We start from the raw sequence: 19,120 nt of genomic DNA, 5'->3' as shown, positions 1-19,120 counted from the left end.
AACTTTACATGAACAAATTTCCACCACCCACCGTAAGCCTAAAATGATGGAAACACATTCTACTGTATATACTGATAAATGGTTGGTAAATCGTTTCTTTATTGTTACTTGTAATTCATGAACAAAAAACAGCCACACTGTCATCCCGGTTAAGTTATCTTTTGATTCTTCTGCAGCAATGTTTAACACATCATTATAATTTTCCACAATATACTGACAAATCAAGATTGTCAAGCATAACAGAATCCTGAGACATTAAATTGTGTATGCTAAAATCAACTAAAGGGATTGAGAAAAACAATGTGGGGTTACCAAGAACGCTTCAGTGGGACATATTGCATAATCCAGCGAACCCATATTCACAGCATGATGAGAACCCAGTCCGTGGACAACAAGCTGTGTGAACTGATAAGTGAAATCTCTCACCAGCGGGAAACAAAAGAACGTAATGTTTTGTGCTTTGCAGAGACCTGGTTGACGGAGGAGACACCGGACCATGCCATCGAACCCTTTGGGTTCTCCCTGTTCCCTGTGGACAGGTGGAAACCACTCACGGGGAAGAGTAAAGGAGGTGGGGTATGCTTCATGGTCAACAATGCTTGGTGCAACCCACAGAATATGCATGTGCTCCAATCCTTTGTTGCCCAGATGTGGAGCAGCTGTTTAGACCCTGCTGGCTGCCCAGGGAGTTCACGGTGTTTTCATCACAGCAGTGTACATTCTGCCCCAGGCTGATACTGACCTGGCTCTCAAGGAACTGTACGAAACCCTCAACACGCTGAAGACTGCCCACCCAGAGGCTGCCTTCATTGTCGCCGTGACTTTAGTCCAGCATCGCTGACTGAATCCCTCCGAAGTGTTGTCAGCACATCCAGGTGAGCTCTCGAGGAGCTGGCACACTCAACCTCTCCATAACGCTTACAAAGTGCTCCTCCGACCTCACTTCAACAATCAGATCACTCTCTGATCCGGCTTCTGCCGATGTACAGGCAAAAACTCAAACGAGAAGCGGCCATAGATGATCCGTCCACTGTTGGTCCGACCAATCGGACTTCATGCTGCAGGACCGCTTGGATGACATCAATTGGATTGTCTTCCATGATGAGGATGTGACCAAGTTCACGATGGGGTCACGTGCTTCATCTGAAAGTGTATCGAGAATGTTGTTCTCCAGAAATCGGTCAATGTCGTTTCTTTATCGTTACCTATAATGTGGGCACAATAACAGCCACACTAACAACCCCAGTTAAATTATATTTTGATCCTTCTGTATTAACATATCACAATAAATTTCCTTAATGTACCAATGAACTAACAGATTTCAAGGCGTAACAAGTCCCGAGACTTTATTAAACCGTGTATCCCAAAATCAATAAAGGCATTTACAAAAACAAGTTGGGGTTGCCGGGAATGCCACAGTGGGACATATTGCATAATTCAACGAACCCACATTCCCAGCGTAATAAGAACCCAAGCACCCTAAACTATAACACTCTTCTTGTGATGTTCCCAACAGTCCTCCGACACACCTCTAACAGGATGATAATTTCTTTGCTACTTCAAATTAAACCAGTACGTTAACATTAAATTCAACCTCCGAAAAATCAATCAGTAAACCTGAAACAGCAGACGACTTTACTGCACCATAACAGAATCTTGTCTCACAGCCAAACATTTGAAAGTTGGAGATGAAGCTGATCCATCAGCCACAGAATCAAGACAAGATCTAATGAAACAAATGTAAATGGTCAGCAGAGATTTTCATGTTGCACCTGAAGAATATCCACAGAGACACCGAGAATATTTATTGCTCCTTTATATTTATCAATTATTTTACTGATACGGTGCTTCCCTGTCAGCTCATTGTGCATCCACCTGTCTGGAAATCTCACCACTTACACGTCTTCAAGAGTTTGATCAGATGATTTCAAATCAAGCACAGGTCTATTAATCCTGTTTATAAAACATTTGACTTGTGTTTTTTGCCGCTGAAAGCTTAAGTCCCATCTATTTGCCAACTGATTAATTGCTAATGGCATCCTATATACAGTTAAATTGACATTTCTATCTCAAATTCATAAACCTCCATCATCTGTAAATAGTAATTTACCCACCCCTGCACCTATCTCAAAGAAAATATTCTTAATTATAATAAGAATTGATAAATACTGCCTTGTGCTTTCTTGTATCTCAGAAACTTGCGTATAACTTGCACAAGAAATCTAAATAAAAAAATCTCATAAAACTTTACAGTCGAACTTCCAAAAATTAATCAAAAGGCCTGTGTTAAAGCTGAGGAAATGGCATGTAAGTAGCAAAATTGAGTGGGATGTTGGATCATCGGGATGCTTTTAAAGTTCAACAAAAGGCAACTAAGAAGCCATAAGAATGGTAAAGGAGAAACACGAGAGCAAACTCGCCAATAATATAAAACAGGCTATTATATTTTAGCTACATAAGGAGCGAAAGGGAGATGAGAGCTGATATTGGAGCACTGGAAAATGATGCTGGTGAGGTAGTAATGGGAAACAAAAAATGGCAGAGAAACTTAGTGAATACTTTGCATCATTCTTCACTGTGGCAGACACAGAAGGAGCGAGTGCCTTTGCTATTACAAAGGAAAAAGCGCGTGACTAACTCAAAGGTCTGAAGGTGGACAAGTCCCCTGGAACAGATGGACAACAACCCAGAGTCCTGAGAAAAGCTATTGAAGAGATACAGATGCATTGGTCACGGTCTTTCAAGGATCACTTGATTCTGGCATGGTCCCGTCGGATCGGAAAGTAGAAAATTGCACTCTTTACGAAGGGAAGAAGGCAAAAGAAAGGAATTTCTAGGCCAGTCAGCCTGAGTTCCGTGGTTGGGAAAGTATTGTAATCATTTAAGGAGGATGAGTTTCCGAGGTACTTGGAGACTGATGATAAAACAAGTCAATGTCAGCATGGTTTCTGTAAAAGGAAATCGTGCCTGACAAACCTGTTAGAGGTCAGTGAGGAAGTGAAAAGGAGGATGGACAAATGAGAGGCAGTTGATATCATTTACTTCGATTTTCAGAAGGCCTTTGATAAGGTACCACACATGAGGTTGCCGAGAAAGATAAAATCCCATGTTGTTACAGGAAAGATACTGGCATGGACAGAGGAATGTCTGACAGGCAGGAGGCATCAGGTGGGAATAAAATGGGCCTTTTCAGGCTGGCTGCCAGTGACCAGTGTTCCTCAGGGGTCAGTATTGGGACCGCTACTCTTCACATTGTGTATCAACGATTCAGATAATGGAATTGATGACTTTGTGGCAAAGTTTGCGGATGATACAATGATAGGTGGAGGGGAAAGTAGTGCTGAGGAAACAATGTGATTGCAACAGGACTTAGACAACAGAAGGATTGGTTAAAAAAGTGGCAGATTGAATACGGTGTTGGGAAATGTATGATAATACATTTTGGTCAAAGGAATAATAGTGCAGACTAGTGTTTAAATGGGGAGAAAATTCAAATATCAGAGCTGCGGGGGGACTCGTGCAAGAGACCCAGAAAGGTATTTCACAGGTTAAGTCTTAAAGAAAGAAAATACATTGTTGGCTTTTTTGAAGAGGAATGGAATATTTAATTAAGTATATAATCCTGATCCTTTATAATACACAGGTTAGGCCGTACTTGGAGTTTTGTCAATGTTTTTGGTCCCATATCTCAGAAAGGAAGCAGGATCTCATCGAAACCTACCGAGTGTTGAAGGGACGAGACAGGGTGCATGTGTTTCATATGATGGGGCATCCAGAGTAGACGGCACAGCCTCAACATTGAGGGGAGATGTTTTTGAACAGAGGTAAGCAGGAATATTTTTAGCCAGAGAGTAGTGAACCGGTCGAATACACTGCCACGGGCTGCGGTGGAAGCTGTCTGTGGGTATATTTATGGCGGAAATGGTCATTTCCTGATCGATCAGGCCATCAAAGGACATGGCGAGAAGGCAGGTGTATGGGGTTGAGTGGGATCCGGGATCTGCAATGATAGAATGGCGGAGCAGAATCGATGGGCGGAACGGCCACATTCTGCTCTTATGTCTTACGGTCTTTCCAAGATTCAACTTGACCTCCCTTTTCCAGTCAGCACCGCCCCGGCTTGTCCCCGTTAAACTGACTCAGTGCGGGTGGACTTTAGGACCCGGGGCAGCTCAGGACCGAATCCGCCGTGTTTCTGTTCTGTTGATGGACGTGGTGAGCGAGTTAACATTAATAGATCGATAATTCTCATCTCGTGTTTATTTCACTCTCCGCACATTTATATTTACAGGGACATTACTCCTGACATTGGTCCCAAGACCCAGCCTGTTTACAGAACCGGAGCGGAACTGGAGCAGATTCTTAGACACTTGTTTTCATCGCAAATCCAGAAGACAGTTTAACGTTTTTTCGTGAATTTATTCTGAGTGAAGTTGTGGAGATGGGAGTTGGTCTCCGCGTTGTAAAATGAATCTGTCCCGGACTCGTAACTGAGATAAACTCCCACCCTCCCGGGGTTGGGACAGGCAGCGAGTCGGGGTTCAGGGGAGGTGGCAACACTGAACAAATCATAATTCAAGTCCGATAACCCCTGTCCGATGACCCAGATCAGCCAGATAGTGGCGTCTGTGTCCACAGGACACTCGAAGCTGCTGCGTCGGTTGAGAGTGTTGTTAAGAAGCCGTATGGCGTACTGGGCTTCATCAACTGTGGGATTGATTTCAAGAGCTGTGAGGTGATGTTACAGAGGAACAACGCCTTAGTTAGACCACACCTGGATTACTGTGTCCAATTCTGGTTACCTCACTACGGGAAGGATGTGGATACTATACAGCGAGTGCAGAGGAGATTTACAAGGGTGTTGCCTGGATTGAAGAGCATGCCTTATGAAAACAGGCAGAGTGAACTTGGCCTTTACTCCTTGGAGCGCCGGAGGGTGAGGGATGACCTGATACACGTGTATCAAATGATAAGAGGCACTGATCGTGTGGATTGCCAGAGGCTATTTCCCAGGGATGAAATGGCTAACACGTGGGGGCACAGTTTTAAGGTGCTTGGAAGTAGGTACAGAGGGGGTGTCAGAGGTAAGTGTTTCACACAGAAAGTGGTGGTGCATGGAATGCATTGCGAAGGTGGCAGAGGTGGATAGAACAGGGCCTTTTAAGAGACTCTTAGTTAGGTACATGGAGCTTAGAAAAATAGAGGGCTATGCGGTAGGGAAGTTCTTGACAGTTTCTAGAGTATGTGACATGGTCAGCACATCATTGTGGGCCGAAAGGCCTGTAATGTGGTGTAGAAATTTTGTTCACTGCCAACGGCGAGATGCCGAACAGTGTTGCAGAGAGACAGTTCTTGGGATGCAAGTTCACAGCTCGTTGGATGTGGCGAAACAGGTCGATTAGGTGGTGAAGGAGGCTTATAGAATACCGGCTTTTATTCGTGAAGCGCTGAGTTCAAAATCCAGGAGGTTATATTGTAATTTATAACACTCTGGTCAAACCATGTCCGGAGTATTTATCTGAGGCTTCTGTGGTGCATATCTGGACAGTTCGGACGCAACATCCATGGTCGACGCTCTCCGACGGAGGCCTCACAAACTCACACTGAGAAATATACAAATAACCAATGTCCCAGCTTCCGACCCTGCGGTACACCACTTGTTCCAAATTTCCCTCAGAACAGAGATGAGGAGGAATTTATTCAGAGTGGGGTGGTGAATGTGAGGCATTAATTGCCCTAATTCCTGCTGTCGGTAGATGCCGGCCTCTGCGTCCAGAACGACAGGCGTGGTTCTCCTCCGACATCACGGTGAATCTGTTCCAACAGATGTTTGTGATGGCTGAGGAATAGTGTTGACGCAGGGAGCGAGTGAGAAGCTGAGACATTAGGACTACAACACCCAGTAGGCTCCGCGGCCCCGTATGTTCGGCAGCTGAAGCTGAAGTTCCTATGAAAAGAGAGCGTTTGTGACTATTCTTCATTGAACAATTTGTGTCATTTGTCACTCTTTACGTAACCCGACAATTACATCGTGACAATGGGGCCTGTGGTGGCGGAGGGGAGAATCGGTGGTGCATCACGCTCAGTTTTGGGGTCAGTGCACAGTCACAATCGAGTCTCCTTTTGACTCCCGTTCTCCACGGCCGGCAACAAAAGTCGTGAATCTTCACTGCGAATTCCAGATTAATCACGTCCTTTCCGAGGCGGCCGGCCAGAGATGCACAGTTCTCCAGCCGTGGTCTCACCGACATAAAACAATGACAGTAGGGGAACAGGCGCTTCTGCTCACTGTGTTGTTCTGAACCAATTGAACCGGTCACTTTATGTCTCAGTAAACCAGTCCCCTCTGCCTACACAAGGTCCACATCCCTCCATTCTCCAACCATTCACGTGATATCTAAAAGCCTTTATCACATCTGCCTCCAACACCACCCCTGGAATTCCTTCCAGACACCATCACTATGAGTCCAAAAAAAAACAAAAGTTGCAACACACATCTACTTTAAACATTCAGAGGCAAGTTTAACATTGCAGTCTAATATAAGATGTTTGTATTACAGCAGCAGTGTCATGAAAAGAGAGAAAAATGCACTAAATTACAAAATACACAAACATCGCAAAAAGGACCCGTGAAGTACTGTTCCCCGTTTCTGCTGAAGTGCGTTTCGTCTGCGAGTAGACATTTCCTACTTCGAAACACAATACCGGGCGGCCAGTGTGTCTGTGCTTCTCAGGTACCTATAAACTTCTGTAGGGCTTCCCACAGCCTCTCCCGAACAGAGCAAATTCCCCTGGATTGTCCAGTCTTGTTTTATCCAGGCAGCATCTTGTTAAGGGTCTTCTAATTACCATCCAAATCTTCTGCATTATTCCAGTATTAAAATGCAACATAACTGCCTGACACTGGAACCACTATCTGGGAGATATGAACTCGGATTCCCTCTGTAGATTAGCCCATGAATACAGAAGCAAAGGGATAGCGTTGAGCCTTTATCAGGTGCTAGTCATGCTGTACGTGGAGTATCGTCAACATTTTTGTGCCCCGTATCTCAGAAAGGAAGTGTTGTCCTCGGAGAGATTTCAGAGGAATTTCACCAGGATGATTCCGGGAATTAACGGGTTAACATACGAGAAGCATTTGGCGGCATTGCGCCTGTACTGACTGGAATTCAGAAGAACGCGGGGCGATCTCATTGAAACCTACCGAGTGTTGAATGGACGAGATCGGGTTGATGTGGAGGGGATGTTTCCTCTGGTGAGCGCATCCAGCACTAGAGGGCGCAGTCTCAAAATTGAGGCGCAACCTTTCAGTACTTTCCTTGTTTTTACTGACACTGTCTCAGGAGACGGCTTATCCACTGATGACTACTGCAAACCCACGGACTCTCAAAGCTGCCAGGATTATAAATATTCCCATTCTGTTATCTGTAAAATCGCGATGCATTTCTCTCAGTTCCCCCGTCTCCAACACATCTGATCTCAGGATGAGGCTTTCCATTCTGGAGCGAAGGAGATGTCTTCCTTTTTCAAGAAAGAGGCTTCCCTTCGTCTACCATCAACGCTGCCCTCAACCGCATCTCATACATATCGTGCACGTCTGCTCTGACCCCATCCTCCCGCCACCCTACCCGGGATAGGTTTCACCACCCCAACAGCCTTCGCCACCAGCACATACATTTTGGATTGGACAGTTTAATAATGTTTAAGGATGCTGTCATGTTTGAGAATCTGTTAGCTCATCAGTATATTAAGGAAAATTATGACGATATGTGAACCAGTCATCATTAACTAGGTTAATCATTTTAACCGTTTTTTGCAGACGGATCGAAAGATAATTTAACTGGGAATGTTGGTGGAGCACTTTTTTTTCTGACTGAATTGCAGAAAAGGATAAAGAAATGACTTACCTACCATTTATCAGTACATACGGCAAAATTGGTTGCCATCTGTTTTCGACTGAGAGTGGGTGAAAGAAATTTGCCCAGATAAATTTGTAATTTGTTCAGATTCCTTTTCGGTTTTGATGAATCTTAAAACAGGTGACTTCAGTAATAGATCAGATTTACTGTTGGAAATTCATCAAACATTATTTCCTATTCAAAGTCAAACACGAGGAAATCTGCAGATGCTGGAAATTCAAGCAACACAGACAAAATGCTGGTGGAACGCAGCAGGCAAGCCAGCATCTATAGGGAGAAGCACTGTCGACATTTCAGGCCGAGACCTTCGTTAAGCCTAACTGAATGTGAAGTTAGCCTTTCAGTTTAGAGGGGTATTAGAGGGGTTTAGGGGAATGAGCGGGTTGATTGTATACTTACCAAAGCTGTTAAAAGTTTAACTGTCGGTAAAGAGCTTCCACCTAGGAAATCAGCAAGTAAGGGTTTTTTAGTGCTAATAATTGTGGGCTTATGGTAATACTGGTGGGATAATGGTCACAATGGGAGATACCATTACAGAATACATAGAAGTGTTGGATTTATGGGAAAAGGGCTTAAAACACGAATCGTCTTCCAATTGACAATACTATTCCTCATGTCGTGTTGGTAAACATCATTCTGGCTCGTGTACGTTTTGTCATTATGAAACAGTTGAACACATTTTAATTCAGTGCGAAGCGTATCAGAAAGAAAAAAAATCAGATGGAGGCTTCATTACAATCTTCGGGGGTTGTTAGACTTTATTTAAAAGCTCTCTGACGTAATGGGAGTGACTTTAATTTAATTCATAATATTGTGTTTCATTGCATACGATCTCTGGGACTTTGGGGTAATTTACCTTTCAAATGGAAAAACAATGAAAGCAGCCAGGGTTTTATTTCCCAATTCTCCGCACCACACTCCAGTCCAGATGGCGGCGGCATCAGCGCCTTGAAGTGGGAGTGTCGACCGTCGTTTATGCAACTCCCACCCTATTCCTTCACGTTAGCCAATCATTCAAGGGACAGTGTAGACTGCTCTGATAATATTGGAATAGCCAACTAGCATCGTACTATACGCCGCCGACATGGTGGAACGTCGGACAGTGAGGATGGTAGAAGGGAATGGAAATAGATGCAAATATCCACTGACCAATGGGTTTGCGCCTTCCGGAGCAGTTCTCCGACTGACATCTTCCCGGTCCAATGAGATACTGACGCTCCGGGACGGTGCTTTGCCCCACCCCACACACAAACTATGCTAATATCCCACAGCTGCCGGACGATGGGATAATCGGCCTGGGAATAACACCTGGGAAATCAGGTGGTGAACGTGAGGGGCTGGACACGGACTACTGCGGCCGCCTGCGGCTTGTGCTCAGGTCGCGGCTTTATTAATGAACTGAAGCACCGAGGTGACCGGATATTTCACCGCGCTGATCACCTGCTCCCTGAATTTCAACTGAGTCACCGCGTAAATAAATGTGTTCGTGCAGCAGCTGAAATTCTTCAGCAAAACCCCGACGTACATAAAGATCCATTCGGAAACATTGAAATCGAATCCTTTTCCTGAGACCTGATAATATATGAAATTTACAACCGCCGTCATCAACACGAGGATGAAGCTGCCGGAGAGCGTGAAGAGTAAAACCACAGACCTCCTCCGGCTCTCCATCTCCGGGTCACTCCGGTCATTGACTCCGGTCCATTCAGAATTGGGTGTGAATGAACGGGTTGACTATTTAGCTGCAAAAGCTGTTGAAAATTCAACTGTAGATTCAAACCTTAAACTTTGCAAATCAGAAGCAGTTTCAGGTTTTGCAAGGTTAAGAATTAGGGGCTTATTATACATTTCGTGGGATACTGGGCACAAGGGGAGGCACCTTTAGAGAACCCCTGTGTTCGGTTCATGGGAGAACCGGGTAAAAACAAGAAGGGAAGGAATTATATTGATACGAGCTGAATTAGCCCGATTATATTGAATTATTCCTTATGTCGTGTTGGAAAACTTCATACTGGGTCATGTAGTTTTTGTCATTATGAAGCACTTGAACACACACTATTTCAGGGTGAAGGTGATCAGGTAGACAGAAATGAAATACAGATTTCATTCCAATCGTTGGGGGCGGATATCTTTCATTTCAGTCGTGGGAATGAGTTTAATTTGATTCACTCTATTGGGCTTCACGTGATACAATCTGTAGGATTTTTGGAGTGTAATTCAGTTTTCATTAAAACAAAGAAGCAGCAAGGGTTTTATTTCCCAATCCTCTACACCATATTCCAGTCCAGTTAGTGGCGGGAACGTGCATTAATTTGGAATACCAACCACCATGTATCCAAAACCCACCCTATTTATATGCACGTTAGCCAATCATTCAAGCGGAAGGCGGAAACTGGTGTGTTTGACATTTGATTATCCTACCAGCATCAGACTAGAACACCAGCTGTCTTGTGGGAAAGTCGGTCTGTGAGGTTGGTGGGTGGGAATAGGAGTAGATGGACATATTCCCAGACCAATGGATAGCTGGCATTTCAGAGTAGTTCGTTGACTGACATCTGGCGAGTCCAGGACAGCGCTTTGCCCCTCCCCAGAAACACACTATCCTAATGTCCAAGACCTGCTGGTCAATGGGACAGTCGGCCCCGGAATAACAACTGCGAGATCAGGCGGTGAATGTGAGGAGTTGGCCTCCGGATTGGAGAAATTGTGGCCGCGTCCGGCTTGTGCTCAGGACGCAGCTTTATTAATAAAATGAAGCACCAAGGGGACAGAATATTTCACCGACCTAATTATCTGTCCCCTGAATTTTGACTGAGTCACCGCGTAAATAAACGTGTTGGTGCAGCAGCTGAAATCACTCAGCAAAACCCCGACGTAGATAAAGATCCATTCAGAATCATTGAAACTGAATCCTTTCCCTGAGACCTGATAGTATATGAAATTTACAACGATTGTCATCCACAGGAGGATGAAGCTGCCGGAGATGGTGAAGAGTAAAATCACAGACCTCCTCCTGCTCTCCATCTCCGGGTCACTGCAGTTCTCCCCCTTGCCCTGACCCTTCAGCCCCTTACGGACCCGACTGGCCACTAAAATGTGTCTGACTGTCAGAGCGTTGAGCAGCAGGATCCCAGCGAAAGGGAGGAACGGAGTTAAAACCGTATCGAGCCAGTCATACCCTACCCACCCGGGGTCAGTGAAATAATTGTCCCTGAGATCACAGAACCACGGTACATTGTCGATGATCACCCTGGGTTGCCGTGTGAAGTATCGGGGAACATTTTTCAGACAGAACAGTGCGCCGATTGTAGTTAGAACCACAGCTGCAGTTTTCCCGGTGCAATATCTTGTTTTCAGCTTCTGACAGCAAATGGCGACAAACCGGTCAAAGGTGAAAGTGACGGTGAACCAGACAGAACAGTTTGTGGCTGTGAAGCTCAGTACATCGATAACCCGGCACACAGGGGTGATGTCCAGAAAACTCCACAGGAAGTAATAGGATTTGATTCGCCACAGAATGACCGCGGTGACAATGGTCAGTAGATCCGCCGCTGCCATGGCCACCAGGTAGCGAGTGGTGCAGGTAGAGAGGCCGCACTTTCCCCGAGACAGGATCACAATTGCCAATAAATTCACTGCGTGTGGGAAAGGTGGAGAAGAGGAGGGAGAGGGGGAGGGAGACAGGGAGAGGGGAGGTGGGAGGGCGAGGGAGCAGAGAGAGTGAGGGAGAGAGAGATAACACACAGAAGGCATTACTGAACGCATTCCTCAAGGGATCGGGTTTCAGCTGAAGACCAGGCGTTGTGGAGTCAGTCCACGGCTGCTAACCTAACATGGGACACTGGTCACACTGTCTCTGACCTGCCTTCTTCAGTGTGGAGGTTAGACAATGTGTGGACAATTGTCGTCGATAAAAGCGATCTTCATGAACAACATCGGTCGGTGCTGAACCCGATTCCAGTCCCTGTCGTGGCGGGTTTCATTGATTTAACCGTGACTGACCTGGCCCCTGGAAACTCGAAATTGATGGGGCCGATAAGGCATACAGAGGACAGGAACACACACAAAACACTGGAGGGACTCAGCAGGTCAGGCAGCATTCTGTACATGGAATTGAACAAACTTTGGTATTGGGCCGAGACTTTTCTCCAGGACGAAGAGGTGTCCTGGAGAAAAGTTACGACGCGTCTCAGAGGGAAAGCAGGAACAACTGAGCAACCTGAGGCTGAGCGGCTCCGTTAATGGATTAATTCCACAGCGCAGTTCAATTCGATAACTCTCGTCAGCAGATCCGTGGACACTGGTTCAGATGATCAGACCCAATTATTGACCGACAGGCAGTGAGATCCGACTGTGACAGACTCCACAGGGAGACGTGAGACACGGGACCCGGGTTTCTCTCTGATCAATAACTCTGAAACAGTGAACTTTACAATGTAATCCCCTCCCAGTCACAGCTTGCGGGAGAGCTGCCTGTCCCCACAATGGGACAACTCCGGACAAGGTGTCATTGAAGGCAAGAACAACGTTCGAGTCGATCCCGTGAGTTTGATGAGAGACAGGAGTTTAGCTCCGCTTGTCCTTAAATATGAAAAATCAGAGTGTTGAACTGACAGGATCAATATCTCTAACGGATATTTCTACAATGATCATCAAGTTAGAAGCTTGTCAGATTCACATGGTTAACACACAGAAATACCAAACATGAATTGCTCTGCTCACTCACCAGGAACTCCAATGACGGCGATGAACACGTACAGTATTTTCTCCACACTTCTGTACCTATCCAACATTGCAGGCATTTTCTCTGTCCAGTAACCTGTCCCCACTGTGCTACAGGCGATCTCTTGGAATGAAATGTAAAGGGAGCCCATGCCTACGGTTTTTAATACCATTTAGTGACTCCACAGGGACACATTTTAACAGATTTAAAAATAGCTGTTTTAAAATTATTTACAAACCAATTAAGTCAGGCAGATGCAATCTCCGTGGTGACAGATTGCGATTGAATAATTAACTAGTGCAATGTGTGGACTGTTTGTGTGAATTAGTTTGTCCCAACAAAGGTGACTGAACCTTCAGTGGTTTCTTATCAATTCAAGATTCTCCCACTCTAAATATGTACTTCAATGGAGCCATTTGAGAAACATAATACTGAAGTAAATTATGTCATTGTAGCTTGTCAAATTGTATTGAATCACCTACTGTTATCATTCTCCTCGAGAGTATGAACTTTTGGATTAGTTTGTGTTTGGGGGACTCTAACCAAGTTGTCAAAAGTCTTGAACATCTTTTCTGTTCTAGAAAAGAAAAATATCTTGTTAGTTAAGCAATTTTTAGGATTGCTCTCAAATTATTCCAGTCTTAACAAAATTGTTAATTTCAAATTCCCAAACGTAACGGTACACCAATGAGTAACTTTCTCCTGAAATGTAGGCATCTATCTCCGAATACAGATGCACGGATTTCCATCTGCTCAACCAGGATTTCACATTGCCAGTGTGGAATTCGGGTGTCCTTAATATCAATTACATGGAAAACAAATAAGGAAACACAACGAAGCACACACGCACGCGCGCGCGCACACACACTCTCTCTCTCACACACACACACACACACACAAGACAGTACAGAAATCCATGTTTGTATCATTCTTTCATTCCTTCATTTCATTATATTTATTATCAGAATATGTATGCAGTACACAATCCTGTGATTCTTCTTCACCATATAGCCTCGAAACCAAGAAAAAAACATCAACAACTCCTCTTCCGCACGAAATGCACAAAAACAAATAAAAACGCAACAGAAACATTGTCCCCAATCCCACAGCTGTTTCGTGCCACAAAATAATTGCAAAACTTAAAATAAACAGTGCACTTTCACACGTTACAAAGAAACGTGGGGGTGGGGGTGGATACAGCTGCGTGGGACACTGACACAAAAATGCATTTTCAACACAAAAGTGAATTCAGGTCATAATAACATATTTACTTTGATCATCTTATTTTTTGTCCTTCGAAGCCAAAGTCACACGCCTCCTTCCACGTCCTCAGCTAGCATACAGCAAAGCAATCTGGGATAATGTAGGGTCTATTGAGCACATTACAAGATTAAGTACATTAAAAAATCTCAAAGTTTCGAATGTATATCAACGGTACTCCCACACGTGAGTGTCACGTAAATTCATTCATAATAACTGCATCTTCTGTTTCCCAATGTGTTGCCATGTAGCAACACATTGAATGTAGCCATGTTTAGGGTGGTTCGAGACTCTCCTGCATTATGAACCATATATATATATACACTACTATTTCTACTTCTACTGGAAGCTCATTCCACACAGTTACCACTCTCTGAGTAAAGAAATACCCCCTAGTGTTACCCTTAAACATTTGTCCCCTAACTCTCAAATCATGTCCTCTTGTTTTAATCTCCCCTACTCTAAGTGGATAAAGCCTATCCTCGTCACCTCTATCTATCCCCCTCATAATTTTAAATACCTCTATCAAGTCCCCACTCAAACCTTTATGCTCCAAAGAATAAAGACGTAATTTGTTCAACCTTTCCGTGTAAATTAGGTGCTGAAACCCAGGTAACATTCTAGTAAATATTCTCTGTCTCTGTCTATTTTGTTGATATCTTTCCTATAATTCGGTGACCAGAACTGTACACAATACTCCAAATTCGGCCTTACTAATGCATTGCACAATTTTAACATTACTCAATGCTCTGATTTATAAAGGCTAGCATACCAAAAGCTTTCTTCACCACCCTATCCACTTGAGACTCCACCTTCAGCGAACTATGCACCATTATTCCTTGGTTCTACTGGTTCTACTGCATTCCTCAATGTCCTGCCATTTATCATTTATGTCCTATTTGGATTATTCCTACCAAAATGTAGGACCTCACACTTATCAGCATTAAACTCCATCTGCCATCGTTCAGCCCACTCATCTAACTTTCTGCAAACTTTGAAACAAGCTTTCCACGACGCCATCTACCTTATTATCATCTGCAAGAAATTTTATGGGGCGGATTCCTACTTTAGTTTCAACAAGGGGTCCAGCTGCACCATCCGACCATGTGGTGAACGCACATGTATCTTGGAGACCCCCTGGGTAACTCTGGATTCAAGTCGTGGCTTATCATCAGCACCATGGGCATTATATTATAGGTAACACAGTTGACCTTCTTGGGGCAATAGGCCATCGTTACATGCTGACAAGTCCCAACCCACCTGGGTTGTGGGCAATCAATGCCAAAATAAACTTCGTGTCCAGTATTGCATCATTTCTTTGTGGATCCAGTATTCATAACAGGGGGAACATAGATATTCCAACCACGTCGTTGACTACCCAGCCATTAGGTGGCGTTGTGGAGTTTGTACTGATCGGCCGCACCCACCCCCATCTCCCTTCATTCTGCCACTGCAAACTTTGTTCTGTGATAGGGTCGTTTTAGAACCCTGTTTCCCCTTATCCTCCTCAGTACCTTTCTCCCTCACTCCCTTTCCCTCATTCGCATCATCCTTCTGAGAGCCCATGCTTCAGCATGTGTGGGGTTTGAATGGAGCAATCATTTCACACACCCTTCTGCTCTCCTCGGTACTGTGCGATACCAAGTTCCTCGGCCAGTTCCTACTCTGTCACGGAGTCAAATTCTGCGTATCCAAAGTAGGACCCAAAATACTCGAGAGAACCGGCCACAACCTCGTAACAAATAAAGAAGGTTCCTCCCTTTCCACGGTCTGCAGTTATGCAAAACCTCCACTGTCACCTCTATTAGTCCAGCAGCTTCTAATGGTGCCTTCTGAAAATCACCCCGTGTCCCCTGGGAGGGTGCCTGTTCCTCAGGCAGGGCTAAAGGGAAAGCTGAAGTTAGACAGTGAAGGGTTAGCTTCCCCTCCTCCGTTTCATATAGACCGTGAGTTATCCTATCTGCTGAATGCACCGGGAAAATTTCCGAGAATCATCTCTCATTCACAGCTCAAGCACTCAATTGGGCCACGTCAAAGGGGACAGAATAACGTGTCACAAACGCCCTACACCCCCGACTCTGGTGTGTCCTGCAGTCCCTCCATTACTACAGGCGCCACTGGGGCACTGGGTGTTGAAGCTTCCACCCACTCTCGGAAAAACCTGCTGGGAGGCGGGCCAATTCCCCAATAATCCTGGCTCTGACACTGTTAGTCCCGGAGTGCAGGGGCAAAGGATGGCAGACGTGGCTGTACCTCATGGAGATCGACTGTAGTGGGTTCCCGGCACGGCCAGCATGGAGGTAGCTGTCTGTGCTGGGCCTTGATGAAAAGAGCAAGAAGCAAGCAGCTGGCAGGATGGGGGAGGGAGCAGAAAGAGCCCCTGACTGGGTATGGAGCTGGAGAGAGTGGTTGAGTTCGAGGTCAGGAACAGTTGGGCAGTGACTTGGCCCTCACTCCTGATCCACCAACTGGAAAGAGTAGTGGTTAACGGTTGAAACACTCTATGAAATTTGGACACTACCTGACCATATCTGACCCCGGACAAAGGCTACGATTACCTCATCAGGTGACTGGTGACCGGTGTGTGATACAAGCGTCTCTTCATACGTTAAATCACCCCAATCTGCATCACCATCATCGTCCGTCCTCGCACATATCACTCCTCTCCGAGCTGAGAGTTCAATTTGCAGATTTTCCATCTGTTTTAAACACTTGCGATCAGCGCAGCCTTTCTTCTCAGCTGCCAATTTCTTCATGACATTCGTAACAGCCGTAAATCTCGACCCTGACTTTTCCTTTCTCTAATTCTGTATCTGCCTGTTTATCCTCCTCTTCTGTTTTCTCATTTTCTCTTGTTAACGCTTTCACACTGAGCCTGAAACTGACTCATGTGGATCAAATTCACCTGATCCTGCTCCGTCACAATTTCTAACTCTTCCCTACACTTACACAATTCCTCTGCCAATTTCAGTTTTTTCTCTCTTCACTTCAATTAGATCATCCAACAAACATCACATTACAACATTTTTAATCCCTGGTAATTTCTTTAACTTATTTTCACTAACTATTTTCCATAATTCTTCCTCCACAGTCCCGGAACCTTGGCTGTCAAACTTTTCTAACCACGCCTCATAATTTGACCATTTCCTTAATAATTAACGATGAAAGTAATCTCTGAAATCCTCTGAATCCCTGGTTTCTTCCTCCTGTCCTTTCCCTTTCACAGTTTAATATCCTAACCTACTGTGTGGGTCAACTCGACACCAGGGTCCCAGACCACTTTTCCTTCTTTTCGAGTGCACCCAGGGCGCGAAAATATGTTCACCGTTCATCAACTGAGATCAGTTTGGTACCTCAGCAGGAAACTCGTAAATGTTACAGCTCTCTCTCTAATTTTCTTGCACAAACAACAAAGTAACAATGAAAACCCCAGGCTAACAACTGAAACATGAATTCCACTGCTCCCTCTGTATTAATAAACACCCTGACCACTTCTCAAATTCACAACACTGAAACAGGGGATCCCACTGTATCCAAATGATCGATCATTTCTTCTCCTATCCCTTCCTTGGGGGATCTTCCTTGTGATAGTTCGTCTCAGGAGTTATCACACCTTTGTATTTGAAACTCTTCACTTGTTTTGAAACAAGCATGATTTGAAACATTTGAAACAACTCTTATCAGTTCAGAGGACGCATCTCATTCTTGTTGGCTGAGGTCCATCAGGCTGATGACTAACAGATTTCCATTGGATGTAGTCCAAGGGCTACACAACATCATGCCAAAGGTAATTTATTTTGTTCTCCTCCACTATGGTTCCAAACAGACAAACTGTGTCGCGCAGACTCTCAGCAGAAATATCGAGATTCCTTCTGCAGAACTGCCACTGTACGTAATACACACCTTATCTCAGAGTGACTTCAGGTTCAGAGATAACGAGATTACTTCTGCAAACCTGACAGTGTACGTAATCCACACCTTATCTCAGAGTGGCTTCAGGTTCAGAGATAACGAGATTACTTCTGAAAACCTGACAGTGTACATAATAGACAGATTATGTGAGAGTGATTTCAGGCTTACAATGGGAATACCAGTAACTTCTTGTGTTCAGTTGATCTGATCAGGTTATCCCATAGCAATCAGTTCACAAAATGGGGGTTACAGAGCAGCTTCATAAAATGGCAGCCTCTATTCCTTTGACCTCATGGCAAAAACACAGACAATTGATCACTCTACTTCCACTGTCATTGACCCATTCACGTTCGATGTTTTCTTGCATATGTTAATTCATTCAGACAGTGGTGTATTTAGGTGCAGGGCAGTCAGGGTGGGATGCTCCTCCAGTCAGATGTGGGAACTCTGGACATCCGACAGTTTTCAGATGACTATTTACAGGAAGTGCACCCAATCACAGCGCCGGACTGACTGGTTCAGAGAGTTGGATATACTCAGGATCATTCGGAAGCCTGAAGATACTATCAATGAAACATCTGAAGAGATGGCCACACCCAGAGTACAACTTCGGACAGGAGAAGCGTGACCACCAGCAGAGGTAAGGGTCATTAGGAAGACAGTGCAGGGCTGTCCTGTGGGCATTCTCCTCAGCAGAACACCTTGTTGGATACTGCTCGGTGGGTTGGGAGTTAATCCATTGGGGCTTGGAAGCAACAGAAAGGCCGGCAGCACTGTCCGCTCTGAAGCTTAACAAGGAAGTGTAAATTTAGGGTTTGTGGCAGTTATAGGAGATGATAGTCAAGGGAGAGAAAGGAGATTCTGTTGATGTGGACAGGATTTAAATTAGAACTGATTTCTGTGTCACAGATCCAAACCATTAAATTCCAGTCCCATTAAACGTGAACATTAGCTGAGGAATACCTCCCACGCCCAGTGACCAGAGTGCGGAACTGGGTTTGATAAACAGCAGCAATGATTGCCGAGTTTGGCACCAACAGTCACTTTTGAACTTGATTCAGCAACTGCGATGGTGAAATATCCAGCCTATAGCCTGTCGCCTGTTTGAACAGTTTCCCCAGTGCGAATTCGGTTGTGCGACTCAAGGTGGGATGATGAGAGAATCTCTTCCCACATTGGGAGCAGGAGAATGGCCTCTCCCCTGTGTGGACTCGTCGGTGTGTCAGTAGGCTGGATGACCGAGTGAATCCCTTCCCACAATCAGCGCAGGTGAACAACATCTCATCAGTGTGAACTCGCCGGTGTG

The 19,120-nt window shown here is 44.9% G+C and overlaps 1 protein-coding gene across 3 annotated transcripts in view; it reads left to right on the top strand.

The window, feature by feature from the left end:
- LOC132385796 (zinc-binding protein A33-like) overlaps positions 1-19,120 on the top strand; it is a 57,064-nt gene that overhangs the window by 9,449 nt on the left and 28,495 nt on the right. The window contains exon 3 of one of the 3 annotated variants that reach the window (XR_009509290.1): positions 4,292-4,774. The exons of 1 other annotated variant lie outside the window; for it this stretch is intronic. The gene's annotated coding sequence lies outside the window, so the exon portion shown is untranslated. Of the gene's footprint in view, positions 1-466; positions 3,175-4,291; positions 4,775-19,120 lie in introns of those variants that run through there. One more of the 3 variants, XR_009509291.1, reaches the window with a different exon arrangement.

This window comes from Hypanus sabinus, assembly GCF_030144855.1.
Source record: "Hypanus sabinus isolate sHypSab1 chromosome X2 unlocalized genomic scaffold, sHypSab1.hap1 SUPER_X2_unloc_22, whole genome shotgun sequence".
Lineage (NCBI taxonomy): Eukaryota > Metazoa > Chordata > Chondrichthyes > Myliobatiformes > Dasyatidae > Hypanus > Hypanus sabinus.
Note: the sequence above shows the minus strand (reverse complement) of the source record. Positions and strands in the feature narration are given on the sequence as shown.